Source organism: Suncus etruscus, chromosome 5 (assembly GCF_024139225.1).
Source record: "Suncus etruscus isolate mSunEtr1 chromosome 5, mSunEtr1.pri.cur, whole genome shotgun sequence".
Taxonomy (NCBI): Eukaryota; Metazoa; Chordata; class Mammalia; order Eulipotyphla; family Soricidae; genus Suncus; species Suncus etruscus.
In genome coordinates this window covers 96,996,778-97,012,573 of record NC_064852.1, presented here as the reverse complement: position 1 = coordinate 97,012,573, position 15,796 = coordinate 96,996,778, and the positions used below count along the sequence as shown (strand labels likewise).

The 15,796-nt window shown below is 45.8% G+C and overlaps 1 protein-coding gene and 1 non-coding gene across 2 annotated transcripts in view; one reads left to right on the top strand and one right to left on the bottom strand.

Annotated features, from left to right (window-relative positions):
* Positions 1–9,144: 9,144 nt before the first annotated feature.
* PPIG (peptidylprolyl isomerase G) overlaps positions 9,145–15,796 on the top strand; it is a 47,213-nt gene continuing 40,561 nt past the window's right edge. The window contains exon 1 of the mRNA XM_049773403.1: positions 9,145–9,194. The gene's annotated coding sequence lies outside the window, so the exon portion shown is untranslated. The remainder of the gene's footprint in view (positions 9,195–15,796) is intronic.
* LOC126010488 (U6 spliceosomal RNA) lies at positions 12,662–12,768 on the bottom strand. The gene has a single exon (XR_007496515.1). It is a non-coding gene; the product is annotated as a U6 spliceosomal RNA (small nuclear RNA).

Sequence of the window (15,796 nt, the reverse complement as noted above, 5' to 3'; positions counted from 1 at the left end):
AAATTGTATAATATCAAAAAGAGGGTTAACTTTCATATGTCAATTAGACTAAGTTAAAGCCATCCAGTTCTAACATTAGCACTAAATGAATATTAAAATTACCATCAGGGCACCAGCGTCACTCAAGACCACATCTTCTAGTGCCAGAGGGACTCCTGAAAGTCCTTAAAGGGTTCTGTGAGGCCAAGATCAAGTGAGGTACTGTACAGGCAAAACCAGTGCCCCTGAACCTTGTTCTGTCTCAATCACCCCATACTTTGTGAATTTTTCTAAAGAAAGATAAAATCTAGAGAATCAGAATAGATCTATAAAATATTTGAATATGCAGAAACACCAAGTGCAATCAATCCCCAACACCCCAGAGTACTCAAATACTTAGTTGGAATTTCAAATAAATACTGAATTAGAATTTTTGCCAAGCACCACCAAGTGTGAATTAAAAATACCACCACCTTCAAAAATAACAAGACTAAGACCACATGAACTAGAAATTGCTCCTGGCAGGCTTAGGGGACCATATGGGATGGGATGCTGGGAATCTAACCCAGGTCCATCCCAGGTCAGCCATGTGCATGTACTGCTGAGCTATCTTTCAGGCCCTGGAAGAACATTCTTATTTGAAGAAATCTTTTTTTTTTTGAAGAAATAATTCTTTAAAGCTGTCGAGCTGATAAAGGCACTGGACATCCAGATTCAAAAAGCTTAAAAGAGCTGGGGAAAAAAACTGACAGGTAAACTTCAAGAAACTATAACTAAAATGACCAAGCCCCCGCCCTTAGATATAAAATCATAAAAGCAACAAAAACAAAAAAGGTGTCACATATTAAGTTATTCTGTTCCTCTGCCCAGAAGTCTATTAGATTTCACCAAAAAGACTGACAGACCCTGGGGCTGAAGCGGTAGCATAGTGGTAGTGCGTTTGCCTCGCATGCAGCTGACCCAGAGGACACAGGTTTAATCCCCAAAATCCCATTAGTCCCTCTAACCAGGAGCAATTTCTGAGTGCAAAGCCAGGTGTGGACCAAAAACAAAACAAAACAAAACAAACAAACAAACAAACAAAAAAACTCTGACAGACCACAGGGTGTGGCATGATATATAGAGTGCTAAATGGAAAAGTCCTCAGTCAAGAGTACTAGGTAGGAGGTCAGAGCGACAGCATAGCGGTAAGGCATTTGCCTTGCAGGAAGCCAACACAGGATGGACCCAGTTCAAATCCCGGTATCCCATATGGTTCTCTGAGCCTGCCAAGAACAACTTCTGAGTAACCCCTGACTTCTGAGTAAACCCTGAGCACTAATGGGTGTGACCCCAAAATAAAAACAAACAAACAAAAATAAAGAGTAGGTTATAGTTACAGTTGTAGGAAGAACTATTCAGACAAACAAGTTAAAAAATTAAACTGTTGGGGTCGGCAAGGTGGTGCTAGAGGTAAGGTGTCTGCCTTGCAAGCGCTAGCCAAGGAAGGACCACGGTTCAATCCCCTGGCGTCCCATATGGTCCCCCCAAGCCAGGGGCAATTTCTGAGCACTTAGCCAGGAGTAACCCCTGAGCATCAAACGGGTGTGGCCCGAAAAACCAAAAAAAAAAAATTAAACTGTCATTCCTCTGAAAATCAGTTAAGGAAGAAGTGTCTATAAAATGAAAAGAAGGGGTTGAAAAGGGGACTGGAGAGATAATATACAGAAATATAGAGAGTATGCCACTTGTCTTGAATACAGAGGGTATGTCTTGAATGCAAACAACTCAAAATCAATTTTTAAAACTTCAGATCATCCCACTTAGCTCAGTATTTCTGGGTATAACACACACACACACACACACACACACACACACACACACACACACACACACACAGGAGAGTATTGTGGAAAGAGTTTAAAGGCTGGATTACATATTACATACCCGGCATGAACAGAGGCCCTGTATTTGGTTTTCACGATTCAGACCCACCTGCACTGCTGGGCTGACCCTCGTAACTCTTAAACCAATTGATCTGATTTGCACTGAATCACTGAATTGACCCATGTAGTCCAATCAAGTATCATTAAGAGTGGCTCTTAAGGGGCCGGAGAGATAGCATGGAGGGTAAGGAGTTTGCCTTTCATGCAGAAGGTTATCGGTTCGAATCCCGGCGTCCCATATGGTCCCCCGAGCCTGCCAGGAGCGATTTCTGAGCGTAGAGCCAGGAGTAACCCCTGAGCGGTGCCGGGTGTGACCCAAAAACCAAAAACCTCAAAAAAAAAAAAAAAAAAAAAAAAAGAGTGGCTCTTAAACCCCTTGATACTGCTTGGGTATTCTCCATTGACACACATCAAAACAGGAAAAGAAACTTCACTTGTATATAGTAAGATACTTTAACAAACATGGGGAAAATAGTGTAAAGAGAGACCCAGCCAGGCTGCCAGTGCCTAGTACTTTCATTTGTAGGTAGTCAGTAGATACTTGGGCCTTGTGGGCATGCTTGAGATGCTAGCATCTGATGACCAAGTCATGGGTGTAAGACAGGGGTCCTCAAATATTTTAAATATAATCCAGTTCATTGTACCTCAGATCATTGGAGGGCCAGACTATAGTTTAAAAAAAAATGAACAAATTCCTATGCACACTGCACATATCTTTTGTTGTTGCTTTTGCTGTTATTGTTGTAGTTGTTTTGGGAGGGGGGGTCACACCCGGTGGTGTTCAGAGGTTATTCCTGGCTCTGCGCTCAGAAATCGCTCCTGGCAGGCATGGGGGACCATATGGAATGCCGGGATTCGAACCACCATCTGTCCTGGATCAGCTGTATGCAAGGCAAACGCCCTATAACTGTACTATCTCTCCAGCCCCAGCACATATCTTATTTTGAAGAAAAAACAAAAATATCAGTTCGAATCCCGGCATCCCATATGGTCCACCAAGCCTGCCATGAGTGACTTCTAAGTGCAAAGCCAGGAGTAACTCCTGAGCTCTGCCGGGTGTGACCAGCCCCTTACCCCCCGCCCCCCAAAAAAAGAGTTACTTTGGGGCCGGCGAGGTGGCGCTAGAGGTAAGGTGTCTGCCTTCCAAGCACTAGCCAAGGAAGGACCACAGTTCGATCCCCGGCGACCCATATGGTCCCCCCAAGCCAGGGGCAATTTCTGAGCACTTAGCCAGGAGTAACCCCTGAGCAACAATTGGGTGTGGCCCAAAAAAAATAAATAAAAATAAATAAAAACAAAACAGTTCTCTGTCCCTAAGACAGTTGGAGGGCCAGACTACATATATAAAAACAAAACAAAACAAAACAAAACAAAAAACAAAAACCTATGATCAAATTCCTATGCACATTGCTCATATCTTATTTATTTTTTTTTTTGTGGTTTTTGGGTCACACCCAGCAGTGCTCAGGGGTTATTCCTGGCTCCAGGCTCAGAAATTGCTCCTGGCAGGCACGGGGGACCATATGGGACGCTGGGATTTGAACCGATGACCTCCTGCATGAAAGGCAAACGTCTTACCTCCATGCTATCTCTCCAGCCCCCTCATATCTTATTTTGAAGAAAAAAACATGGTGGGGGCCCGGAGAGATAGCACAGTGGCATTTGCCTTGCGAGCAGCCGATCCAGGACCAAAGGTGGTTTGTTTGAATCCCGGTGTCCCATGTGGTCCCCCTGTGCCTGCCAGGAGCTATTTCTGAGCAGACAGCCAGGAGTAACCCCTGAGCACCACCGGGTGTGGACCAAAAACCAAAAACCAAAAAAAAAAGAAAAAGAAAATGGTGGGCTGGAAATATAGCACATTAGTGGGTGTTTGCCTTGCATGCAGCCAACCCAGGGAGGGATCTGGTTCAATTCTTGGCATTCCATATGGTTACCCAGCCTGCCATGGGCGATTTCTGAGTGCAGAGCCAGGAGTAACCCTTGAGCACCACTGGATATGGCCCAAAAATTAAAAAGAAAAGAAAGTGGAAAGCAAATACAATATTTAAAATGAAGAACAAGTTAAATCAGCAACCTTACCACTATTTCAATCAGAACTATGGGCCTGCTTTTGGTGGCTGTAGTTTGAGGACCCCTACCTGAGACTGAGAGGAGTCAAAGACAGAAAGAAGGAAGGAAGTTGAGAGTGCAGCACACAGTTGGCTGCTAAGCAGGATAGGCAGTGGCAGCAACAACACCTGATGGGTTGGATAAATGCCTTTGGTGGACTATATGTGGTCTGCAAGCCGAAGTTTGAGGACCCCTGGCATAAGAGATCATGTGTGTGACAGAGCAAGAGCTAGAAAAAGAGAGAGAGGAAGGGAGGAAGGAAAGAAGAGTGAGTAGTTTGGATCCTTTAAAATGGATTACAGGGGCCAGAACAGTGGCGCAAGCAGTAGGGCGTCTGCCTTGCATGTGCTAGCCTAGGATAAACTGCGGTTCGATCCCCTAGTGTCCTATATGGTCCCCCAAGCCAGGAGTGATTTCTGAGCTTGTAGCCAGGAGTAACCCCTGAGTGTCACTGGGTGTGGCCCAAAATCCAAAATATAAAATAAAACAAAATAAAATAAAGTAGGTTACAGTTTTTGCTATAGCCACAGTGCTGGAATATATCAGACACCTGAGCTGAAACTAATGGAGATTTTCAAACTTGAATCATTTCTCTCAACTCTATAGAATGGGAAAATGAATGAAGGTTTTGTTCTTCAGTTTTCTTACTCCTCTGCAGTCTGATAGATCTATCTTTTAAGAACAAGGCATCAAATCTAGACTCATATCATAACCTTGATCTAGACCCAAACCCAGACCAGGAAGTATTAAAAAAAACTGCTGTGGTGCCACCATCTAGGAACCCTCAGTTACTTCTCTCAAGGTCTGGGTTTCTCCACTCAAGAGTTCCTCTTGGAGGCTGGAGAGATAGCACAGCGGTAAGGTGTTTGCCTTGCATCCAGAAGGACAGTGGTGGGCCGGGCGGTGGCGCTGGAGGTAAGGTGCCTGCCTTGCCTGCGCTAGCCTAGGACGGACCGCGGTTCGATCCCCCGGCGTCCCATATAGTCCCCCAAGAAGCCAGGAGCAACTTCTGAGCGCATAGCCAGGAGTAACCCCTGAGCGTCACAGGGTGTGGCCCAAAAACCAAAAAAAAAAAAACAAAAACCAAAAAAAAAAACAGAAGGACAGTGGTTTGAATCCCAGCATTCCTATGGTCCCCCGAGCCTGCCAGGGGATGATTTCTGAGTGTAGAGCCAGGAGTAGCCCCTGAGCGCTGCTGGGTGTGACCCAAAAAAAAAAAAAAAAAAAAAAAAGAGTTCCTCTTGTCTTGGAGAAATAAACTCTTTCCTTTGCCCCAACCCTTTGGCCCTGTTGTGTTGGGAACTCATCACCACTGGGAAAGCATCCCTCCCCTTTTGGGGCTTGTGCACAAGAGAATTTATAGGAAGCCTGGCACATACAGTCCAGAGTGAAAATATAGGTAGATGAACCAGAGCAACATGAAGCAATTCAGAAGGGGGCCATGTATACCGATCTTCCTGTGAAGGGCACAGCACTCTCAGTACAACTTGAGGGGGCTGTGACTTGAGGGTCAGATCATTCACCATCTTTGGGGTATTCTCAGGTCCCTGTTCGAGCATCAGATGTGTAACCACCAGACATACCATATTTCCAACCCTGGATGAGCGGTTCTGAAGCAGGAACACCATATGAATTAATAAACCAAGACAGTGATGAAGAAGAAAAGCATGGAATTGGGTGGCTTCTAGCCTCATAGTCTCTAGGCTCATCAAACCAAAACCTTTCTTTATTGACCACCTCATATTCATGTGGGAAGGGTGAGAGACAAAAATATCTATCAAGCTAGTCTAGATGGACTTTTACATGTCAAAGAAATTGGTGAAAAGGAAAGAAGCAGTTGGGGAACACCTTTAGGTTTTGGGTAAAAACAGTGTTTCAACACTGTTGCGTGGTTCTTCTCATACCAATGGTTAAATCATAGGATTTCCTGCTAACAGAAAGTGAATAATAGGACCTATTTTCTCAAGTGTACTGATTCTTTCTTTGTTATATCTGATCTGTTATAGAATTAAAATTTAGATTGTTGTATTTTTCTAGTTCCTTTTTTTTTTTTTTTTTTTTTGGTTTTTGGGCCACACCCGGTAACGCTCAGGGGTTACTCCTGGCTATGCGCTCAGAAGTTGCTCCTGGCTTTGGGGACCATATGGGACGCCGGGGGATCGAACCACGGTCCGTCCAAGGCTAGCGCAGGCAAGGCAGGCACCTTACCTCTTGCGCCACCGCCCGGCCCCGTATTTTTCTAGTTCTATTACTTATTATATTTGGTTCTTTTGAATATATCATTTCTCTGCTGACATTTCATATAATATCTAGTTTTTATTAACATATTCCCATTCCATCATCAATAAATGTAGTTATAAAATAAGTTTGTTATTATTTTGTTAAACATTTGACTCAAAGTTAATCTTTTCTTTTGAAAATGAATTGTGTGGGGCCAGAGAGATAGCATGGAGGTAAGGTGTTTGCCTTTCATGCAGGAGGTCATCGGTTCAAATCCCGAGCAATTTCTGAGCCTGGAGCCAGGAATAACCCCTGAGCACTGCGGGTGTGACCCAAAAACCACAAAAAAAAAAAAAAAAAAAGAAAATGAATTGTGTAGGGCTGGATTGATAGCACAGTGGTAGGGCCTTTGCCTTGCATGCAGAAGACCTGTGATGGACCTGGGTTCAATCCTGAATCCCATATGGTTCCCTGAGACTGCCAGGAGTGATTTCTGAGCACAGTCAAGAGTAACCTGAGTGCAGCTGGGTGTGGCCCCAAAACTAAAAAACAAAAACAATAGTGTTTTTCATTTCCACTCTCCCACATCTGCATTTTTACTTATTTTTGTTTATTTGTTTTTGTTTGATTTTGGGGGGTCACACCCGGTTATATGCAGGACTTACTTTAGGCTCTGCTCTCATCGATTATTCCCGGCAGAGTTTGGGGATCATATGGGATGCCTGAGATTAAACCTGGGTCTGGCCATGTGCAATGCAAACACACTGTGCTTTGTGCGATTGCCTGGACCCATATCAGTTTTTTTCTGTTGTTTATTTTTATTTTTGGGTCACACCCAGTGACGCTCAGGGGTTACTCTGGCTATGTGCTCAGAAATCGCTCCTGGTTTGGGGGAACATATGGGACGCTAGGAGGTCGAACTGTGGTCTGTCCTAGACGCCTGCAAGACAAACGCCTTACCACTTATGCCACCACTCTGGCCCCATATCAGTATTTTAAAGTAATAAAGACTTTGTGAAGGCATAGAGTAATTCTTGGCATTCTGACTATACATGAAAACGATTTTTATCTAACTCTAGAAGTACTTTTCTCTGAGGCAGAAGCCATTTTAGGTATAGGAAATGGAAGTTAAGAGAGGAAAAAATGGTATGAAAAAACTTAGGTTTGCTTAAGTGGATATTTGGCTCTACTGGTACGGTGGTCTGTTCCCTAAGTTGTAATTGTAGCTGAGGCCATAATGTTAATGCCTTGGAAGATCACAGGCTTTTCATAATCTAAAAGGCAAGGCAAGGTATTTAAGTTTCCCATCTATGGAAAGGTAAAAAAAAAAAAAAATTCTGCCATTTTTTTCTCTATGCCCAACTTTAATCCACCACCTTTATCATAGGGTAGTAGTAGCAGCTGTAAGACTACTTGAAAAGACAACACTTCAGAACCTCAAAGTCCTTTCTAATCTTCTTTCCTAGATAGAAATTTATTCACACCTATGGGGGGGGCTGGGGAAGGAACTTGTGTCACACTGTGGTGAACTGAAAAGTCAGTTGGGAACTCCCAGAGGGGTTAATTAAGGGTTTCCTTCGTTCTTAGAATCCTGACAGAGTTTGAGTCCATGTTTATGAAATCGAAGCACTTAATGACTTGAAAGCTCCTGACGGTTCTAACCATTTCCCATCACTCACAGACACACAGACACACACACACCTACCCATTTCCCCATCTAGAGAGACACACACACACACACACACACACACACACACACACACACACACAATGAAGTGTACCGTCCCCCGTCCCCCCCCCCCAAAAAAAAAAAAACAAAAAAACCAACCTGCTGGGACCAAAGTAGTAATTTAGGGGAGCTGCCTTGTATAAGGCCAAACCGTATAAGCTGCCAAACTGGGTTCAATCCCTAGCGCAACATATAATCCCCTAGGCACCCAGGAATGATTCTTGAGTGCAGGGCCTGGAGTAAGTTCTGAACAATACTGGGTATGGCTCCAACACTCATCCCCCCACACACACAACAAAAAAGCAAGCTTGCCAGAAGAAGCTAGGTATAGATAGAAGAGGCAGCCAACTCCTTGATTTTTGTTGTTGTTGCTTTTGGTTTGGGGGCCACCCCGGTGACGCTCAGGGGTTCCTAGCCTATGCGCTCAGAAATCACTTCTGGCTTGGGGAGGGAGAAACCCTACGGAACGCTGGGTGTTGTGGGGAGGTAAGAGGAATCGAACCATAGTCCGTCCCAAGCTAGCACGCGCGCGGTAAGACGCCTTAGGCCCTGCGCCACCGCGCCACCTCCTCGAACTAACAGTAAGGAGGGGGCGGGCAATTAGTCAGCCAGCCCAGGAAGCGAGACCGGAAGTAACCGGCCCTCCGTCCATGACGCACTTCCGGCGCGACGCGTTTTCTGGCCCCTCCACGCCGGGGCTGGCTTGCGGGGGGCGGGAGGCGGTTAGTGGGGCTTGAGCGCCTTTTCTGGCGGCGGTAGATTTGAAGCGCTTCCAAGCCCGGACCCTGGGAAGAAGCGGGGGCCGGGCCGGCCCGGGGAGCAGGTAGGTGCGGGCGAGGTGCGTGTGCTGTGTCGCGGCGTCTCTTTTTGCAGCGGGCCCGGCTGGCGCTGGCGAGCGAGCGAGCGGGCGGGAAGGGCCGGGGCGGAGGGGCGGAGCCGGCGCGGGCGGCCTGGTCGAGCCGAGAGCCGCTTCCCCCGCGGGTCCCGCGAGCCGCTGCTGCCCCGTCCCCGGGGCCGCCGAGGATCGCGCCGCGCGGCTCTGCTCGCCGCGGGAGCCGCCGTCCGGATCGGGGCGGAACGGCTTCTCCCCCGGGCCGGCCACCCCGCCCTCCCTGACGCATTTTGCCGCACAGGCTGCTGTAAGTAACATGGCGGCAGCGTCGCGGCCTGGAGTCTAGGAAGGTGAATTTGGATGCAGCCGAACGGCGAGACTGAGCGTTCTTGAATGCAAGGTCAGGGAGCTCCGATCGGCGAAGGAGGAGTTGGCGTCACCTGGCGTCCCATCGGGTTAGGGGCAGGAGAGGCGGACGAGGCCCCTGGGTCACCCTGGTGCAGATTTTTTTGGGGGGGGGGGGTTCACACCCGGCAGCGCACAGGGGCTCTTCCTGGCTCTGCACTCAGACATCTTGCTCCTGGTAGGCTCGAGGGGGCCATATACGATGCCCGGGATTCGATCCACCGTCCTTCTGTATGCAAGGCAAAGTCCTACCTCCATGTTATCTCTCGGCCCCATAACTTTTTTTATGGCGACTAAATTTATTATTTTGGGGGGGTCACACCCGGCAGTGCTCATGGGTTCCTCCTAGCTCTGCACTCAGAAATCTTGCTCCTGACAGGCTCCGGGGACTATCCGGGATGTGCCCGGGATTCGAACCGCTGTCCTTCCGCATGCAAGGCAAACGCCCTACCTCCATGCTCTCTCTCCGGCCTTCCCGCTGCAGATCTTGACTTTTTCCCCTTAGCCCCTACCCTTGCGACAGACACTGGGCCGCCTCGCTTTACAGTGGCCTCAGGCCCCACTCACTCACTTCACGCTTTTCTCCGGAAACACCCCGGAGTTAATGGATGGTTCAGGCTCTTCTGGGACGCCCCCTGCCAAGCTGTCCCAAGTTTTCTCACGGCTGGGCCTTTGGGGAAGGAAAGGTTAATTCCTGGGTTTGAAAGGTAATGCCCGCCCCCTTCTCCACCCACATGTCGATGGGAAGGAAAGCGTGTGGGTCGGCTCTTTTCGTCCAGGTTGTGTGGATTCGTCCAGGTTGTGTGGAAATGGAGGCTCTCCAGTAGTGTGTGGAAACGCGATCAAAGAAAGCACCATTTTGTGCATTGATTTGGTCCTTTCTCCCCGCCTGCCTCTGTACTTTTTTGTGCAAGCCCCAAGTTTTTTGCGGTCGTGATCACAGATAAAGTGCAAGGCATAAGGATGTGTTCCTGCGGTGGAAGGGCTCGTCAACTTTTGGGTGGCAAAAACCGTGTGTGTATCTTCCTTTTTTCCCCTTTCGGTAGTTGTGGAACTGCCAGTAATTGACCTATTAGTAATGATGGCGGAAAAGGAAGGAACCGTTTTTGACATCATTCATAAACTCAGAAAAGGCTAGACACCGGAATGGCTGTTTCTCCCCATTCATAGTTTTTAATGCACCCGCAAATGTGCCCGTTTTTACCGTATCCCCCTTTATTTTAATTATTTGAAGTAAGGTAATTTCTGTGGTAAATTACATGTTTTAAACATAGTTCATTTTACATTGCTCGACGTTTTATGATTCAGAACTGTTGCTTTCAGATGTGGGGTGTGTGTGTGTCTTTTGACATGGTTGTCTTCACTTGTAGCACTCAGGTGGTGTGTGTGTGTGTGTGTGTGTCTTTTGACATGGTTGTCTTCACTTGTAGCACTAAGGTTTTTGGCCCCAGGCAGCTAACATTTAAAGCAGAGGACAGGAGTTCAGATGACCGAACTCAGTAGAAACTTTGTTTTTGGCCACCCCTGGCTGTTCTCAGGAATTATTAATCTTGTTCTCTGGGATCACTCCTGAGAGTGAGGGTAGGGTGACTATATATAGGGCGACATATATAGTACTCCCAGGTATTCAAGCCATGATGGAGCATAAGCAAGGCAAACACCCTGCCCTAACTTTACTGGTCCCGCAGTAGAAATTTTTTTTTGTTTTTGGGTTTTTGGGCCACACCCGGCAGTGCTCAGGGGTTACTCCTGACTGTCTGCACGGGGACCATATGGGACACCGGGATTCGAACCAACCACCTTTGGTCCTGGATCTGCTGCTTGCAAGGCAAACGCGCCCCGCAGTAGAAATATTTTTGAGGAAAGGAAGGGAAGGTCAAGGCAGTTGGAACATGGGTTTCCTTTAAATAGGTTGCACTTTGCCTTCAGTTTAAGATATGCAAGGTGGTAAAACAAAGGGATTAAGAAAGAGCAGGATGTTGAGTTATCTTCTGCACTTTCTAGTTTATTCATGGCCTGTCAACAGATCTTCTTTAGCTGGTGGGGTGGCCTTCAGTTTTTATAAAATATTACCGGTGAAGAGGTCAGTTGGATACTTCCTCCTGGAAGTGCTTGCAAACATAGATTATAGGTGGAACTCCCTCTATAATAAACTGTCCATGGATTCTGTAGAGATCAGAAGGAATGTTCATCCCGGATTGTACCAACACCTGTAACTTAAAAGATTTTGAATGAGACAAGTTTTATTAAACTGTGTTAAGAGGTCTATGTTAAATATTTGTGTCAGTAAGAAATGGAAAGACTTGAGATCTTGCTAAGAGAAATGAGAAAAATGAGAGAGAGACAGAGAGAGAGAAGTGATCCTTGTTTTTTAAAAGAGGGTCCATTTTAGTGAAGCAATTATAAATAAAAATTTGGACCAATTCTTTAGGTTTTATTGTTTTTTGTTTTTTGGCCACATCCCTTTGATGCTCAGGGGTTACTCCTGGCTAAGCACTCAGAAATTGCCCCTGTCTTGGAGGACCATATGGGACACCGGGGATCCATATGGGACACCGGGATCGAACTGCAGTCCTTCCTTGGCTAGTGCTTGCAAGGCAGACATCTTACCTCTAGCGCCACCTCGTCGGCCTCTGAACCAGTTCTTTTTTTTTGTTTTATTGTTTTTTTTTTGTGTGTTTTTTTTTTTGGGTCACACCCGGCAGTGCTCAGGAGTTATTCCTGGCTTCACGCTCAGAAATTGCTCCTGGCAGGCACGGGGGACCATATGGGACGCAGGGATTCGAACCGATGACCTCATGCATGAAAGGCAAACGCCTTACCTCAATGCTATTTCTCCGGCCCCTCTGGACCAATTCTTGACCAAACCCATTGCCTGTATCAAAAAGATACAGCTGACTTCTAATTTGGATTTTTACTAATATTCTGGAAACAGAATTTGTTTTCGTTTGTTTGGTTGGTTTTTGGGTCACACTCGGCTGCGCTCAGGGGTTACTCCTGGCTCTATGCTCAGAAATTGCTCCTGGCAGGCTTGGGGGGCCAGGATTTGAACCACTGTCCTTCTGCATGCAAGGCAAATGCTCTACCTACATGCTATCTCTCTGGCCCCAGAATTTGGTTTTTATAGAGAGTTGTGTTCCTGAAATGAAGTGTGGTTTTTCTCTCTGACCCTTACCATTACTGTAGATTAAGTTTGTTTCTAGTAAAATGGCAGTTATTTTGCAGTAAGAATTGAGGTAATAACTTGTAATTTTAGATAGGATTAAATTAAATTGAGCAAGATGGCTAATGTGGTTTAGTTTCCCTGCCACCAAGAGACTCCTTCTAGGTCTTAGGAAAGGCATTAGGGCCATTTTCTTCTGGGTAGAGACCTTTTTGAGCCATTGGTTGCCCTTTCACCATTTACCTATTGAATCCTCAAGCTCTCTCTCACTGTCAGAGCTGGAATGGCATTTTTTTTTTTTAAATATGGAATGCTTCACGAATTTGCGTGTCATCCTTGCGCAGGGGCCATGCTAATCTTCTCTGTATCGTTCCAATTTTAGTATATATGCTGCCGAAGTGAGCACTGGAGTGGCATTTTTGCCTGCCTCTTTTCGATATGTGTAAATAAGATACTGCCATGAACTATTATGAAAATGGGTATCAAAGAAAGACGAAATAGAAAATGCTGTGGGTCATAGTGGATAGATTATTAAAAATCTGTAAAAGTAAAAATACAGGGTTTTGTTGTTGGTTTTTTTTTTTTTTTTTTTTTTTTTTGGTTTTTGGGCCACACCCGGCGGTGCTCAGGGGTTACTCCTGGCTGTCTGCTCAGAAATAGCTCCTGGCAGGCACGGGGGACCATATGGGACACCGGGATTCGAACCAACTACCTTTGGTCCTGGATCGGCTGCTTGCAAGGCAAACGCCGCTGTGCCATCTCTCCGGGCCCTTGTTGTTGGTTTTTTTTGGTGACTGTACTCAGCAGTTCTCAGGGCTTACTCCTTGCTCTTTGCTAGAATCACTCATGTGGATTGAGGGGGGTCTTGCACCAGGGATCAAACCTCGCAAGTGTTGTACCCAGTGTACTATCACTATGTTCCCCAACACATACATACAGTTTAAGCTGTAGAAACAGTATCCTTGCAGGTGGAACAATACCTCATCACTTTATTCCTGGCTCCTCTTAGAGATGTTTCGTAGTCTATTGAGGAAAATTTGAGAAACAAAAACTGAAAAATTGCTTATAATTATACTTTTCTCAGAGGCTTTTACTATGCAAGTCAGCATTTGGGTAAGAAATACCCAAGTATAAGTATATTTTTGCAGAAATTCAAACCATACAACTGAAATTAAAGATCCTCCATTGACATCTACCCTAAATTCCGGGTACTCCTGGTAAGAGAATGTTAATATCTTTTCTTTTTACTTTTTGTTTTTACACCATCATAGCTGGTGATGCTCAGTGGTTGCTTTCAGTGGCACTTAGGGGACTTGGGGGGGTGTAACGCTCAGGGGCTGTGCAGTTCTTTTATTTGTTTTGTCTTGGTAGCAAGACATGCTACATGGTAGCATTTTGGGGCTTACTCGTGGCTGTGCTCATTGTATGCTTGGGGACCATATGGGTATAGGGGATTGAAACCAGGTCTGCAGTGTGCAAGGAAACCATCCTTTCTGCTGTACATCCTTCCTACTCTCCACAAGAGTATTTTTGTTGCTGTAAGAAAAATACTGTGGGGCCAGCGAGGTGGCGCTAGAGGTAAGGTGTCTGCCTTGCAAGAGCTAGCCAAGGAAGGACAGCGGTTAGATCCAGCGTCCCATATGGTCCCCCCAAGCCAGGGGCAATTTCTGAGCACTTAGCCAGGAGTAACACCTAAGCATCAAACGGGTGTGGCCTGAAAAACCAAAAAAAAAAAAAAAGAGAGAGAAAAAAAATACTGAGGTTAAAGTTGCAATTTTTTTCTTTTCAACTAGTTTTTTTGTTTGTTTTGTTTTTTTCTTTGTATTTTGGGCCACACCCGATGATACTCAGGGCTTACTTCTGGTTGTGCTCAGATAGCTCCTGGCTGGGGGACCATATAGAATGCCAGGGATTGAACCCAGATCCGTCCTGGGTCAGCCACGTGCAAGGCAAATGCCCTACCACTGTGCTATATATTGCTCTGGCCCTGAGTTAGTAGGTTTTTTGTTTGTTTTAAGAAGTTATGTTTAGTTTTGTTTTGTTTTAGTTTTTGGGTCACACCCGGCAGCGCTCAGGGGTTACTCCTGACTCTAGGCTCAGAAATCGATTGCTCCTGGCAGGCTTGGGGGAACCATATGAGTTGCCGGGATTCGAACCACTGTCCTTCTGCATGCAAGGCAAACGCCTTACCTCCATACTAGCTTTCCAGCCCCAAGTGTTTAGTTGTTTTATAGTATTACATAGCATAATTTTTTAGTTGTTCTTATTATGAGACATTTTCAAGATTACCTTTATATTGTATTATAGAAATTGTTCTTATGTTTATTTTTTCATATATATTCATTTATATATTAATTTTCTGCCATGCCAAATTGCTGTTTGAGACCCTATGAATTAAGAGGTGACAAATCTGAAAGGATTTATCATATCAGAGCTTATATTCTAGTAGAGGAATGAATTTTTAAAAATACATACCTCTGGGCCCGGAGAGATAGCACAGCGGCATTTGCCTTGCAAGCAGCCAATCCAGGACCAAAGGTGGTTGGTTGGAATCCCGGTGTCCCATATGGTCCCCCGTGCCTGCCAAGAGCTATTTCTGAGCAGACAGCCAGGAGTAACCCCTGAGCACCGCCCGGTGTGGCCCAACCCCCCCCCCCCCAAAAAAAATACCTCTGAGGGGCCAGCTAGTGTAGAAATTCAGATGTTTGCCTTCCCTGCTATCAACCCTGTTGAATTCCTGGTACCGCATGGATCCCAAGCATTGTTGGGTGCAGCCCTGTTAACCCTCAAACACTGCTGAAATGGCCTCAGTAATCTCTGGCACCACAGAGTCTGGGTAGCTGCACTTTATTCTCAGCTTTGGTATTCAACCACCTGACCAAGAATTTTTTTGTATTTAGCCCCTAGGCCACCCTTACCATGCTCACTTGGTTTTGTTGTTGTTTTAGGGAAGGTCACACATATCTAGTCTCAGGGTTTACTCCTGACTCTTATTCCTGCTTATATTGATATTTTGACCTTGTCTCATGGTCATACGTTTTCTGAATGGCAGTACTCAGGAATTAACCATATGGTTTGTGGGAATTGAACCTGGGTCGGCTGCTGCATGCTTGCTGCATGCAGTACTGCCTGCTGTACTTTCACTCTTTTCCTCAAAACAACTTTATTACCAAAAAATGCTATAATCTTGGGGCAGGAGAGGTAGCATGGAAATAGGGCATTTGCCTTGCATGCAGAAAGATGGTGGTTCAAATTCCGGCATCCCATATGGTCCCCCGCGCCTGCCAGGAGCAATTTCTGAGCATAGAGCCAAGAGTAACCCCTGAGTGCTGCCGGGTGTGACCCAAAAACCAAAACAAACAAACTAAAAAGTCATACTCTTTTTACTGATGTGGGTAGGCCTTGCTTGGATATTGATGAATACTGACTAATCA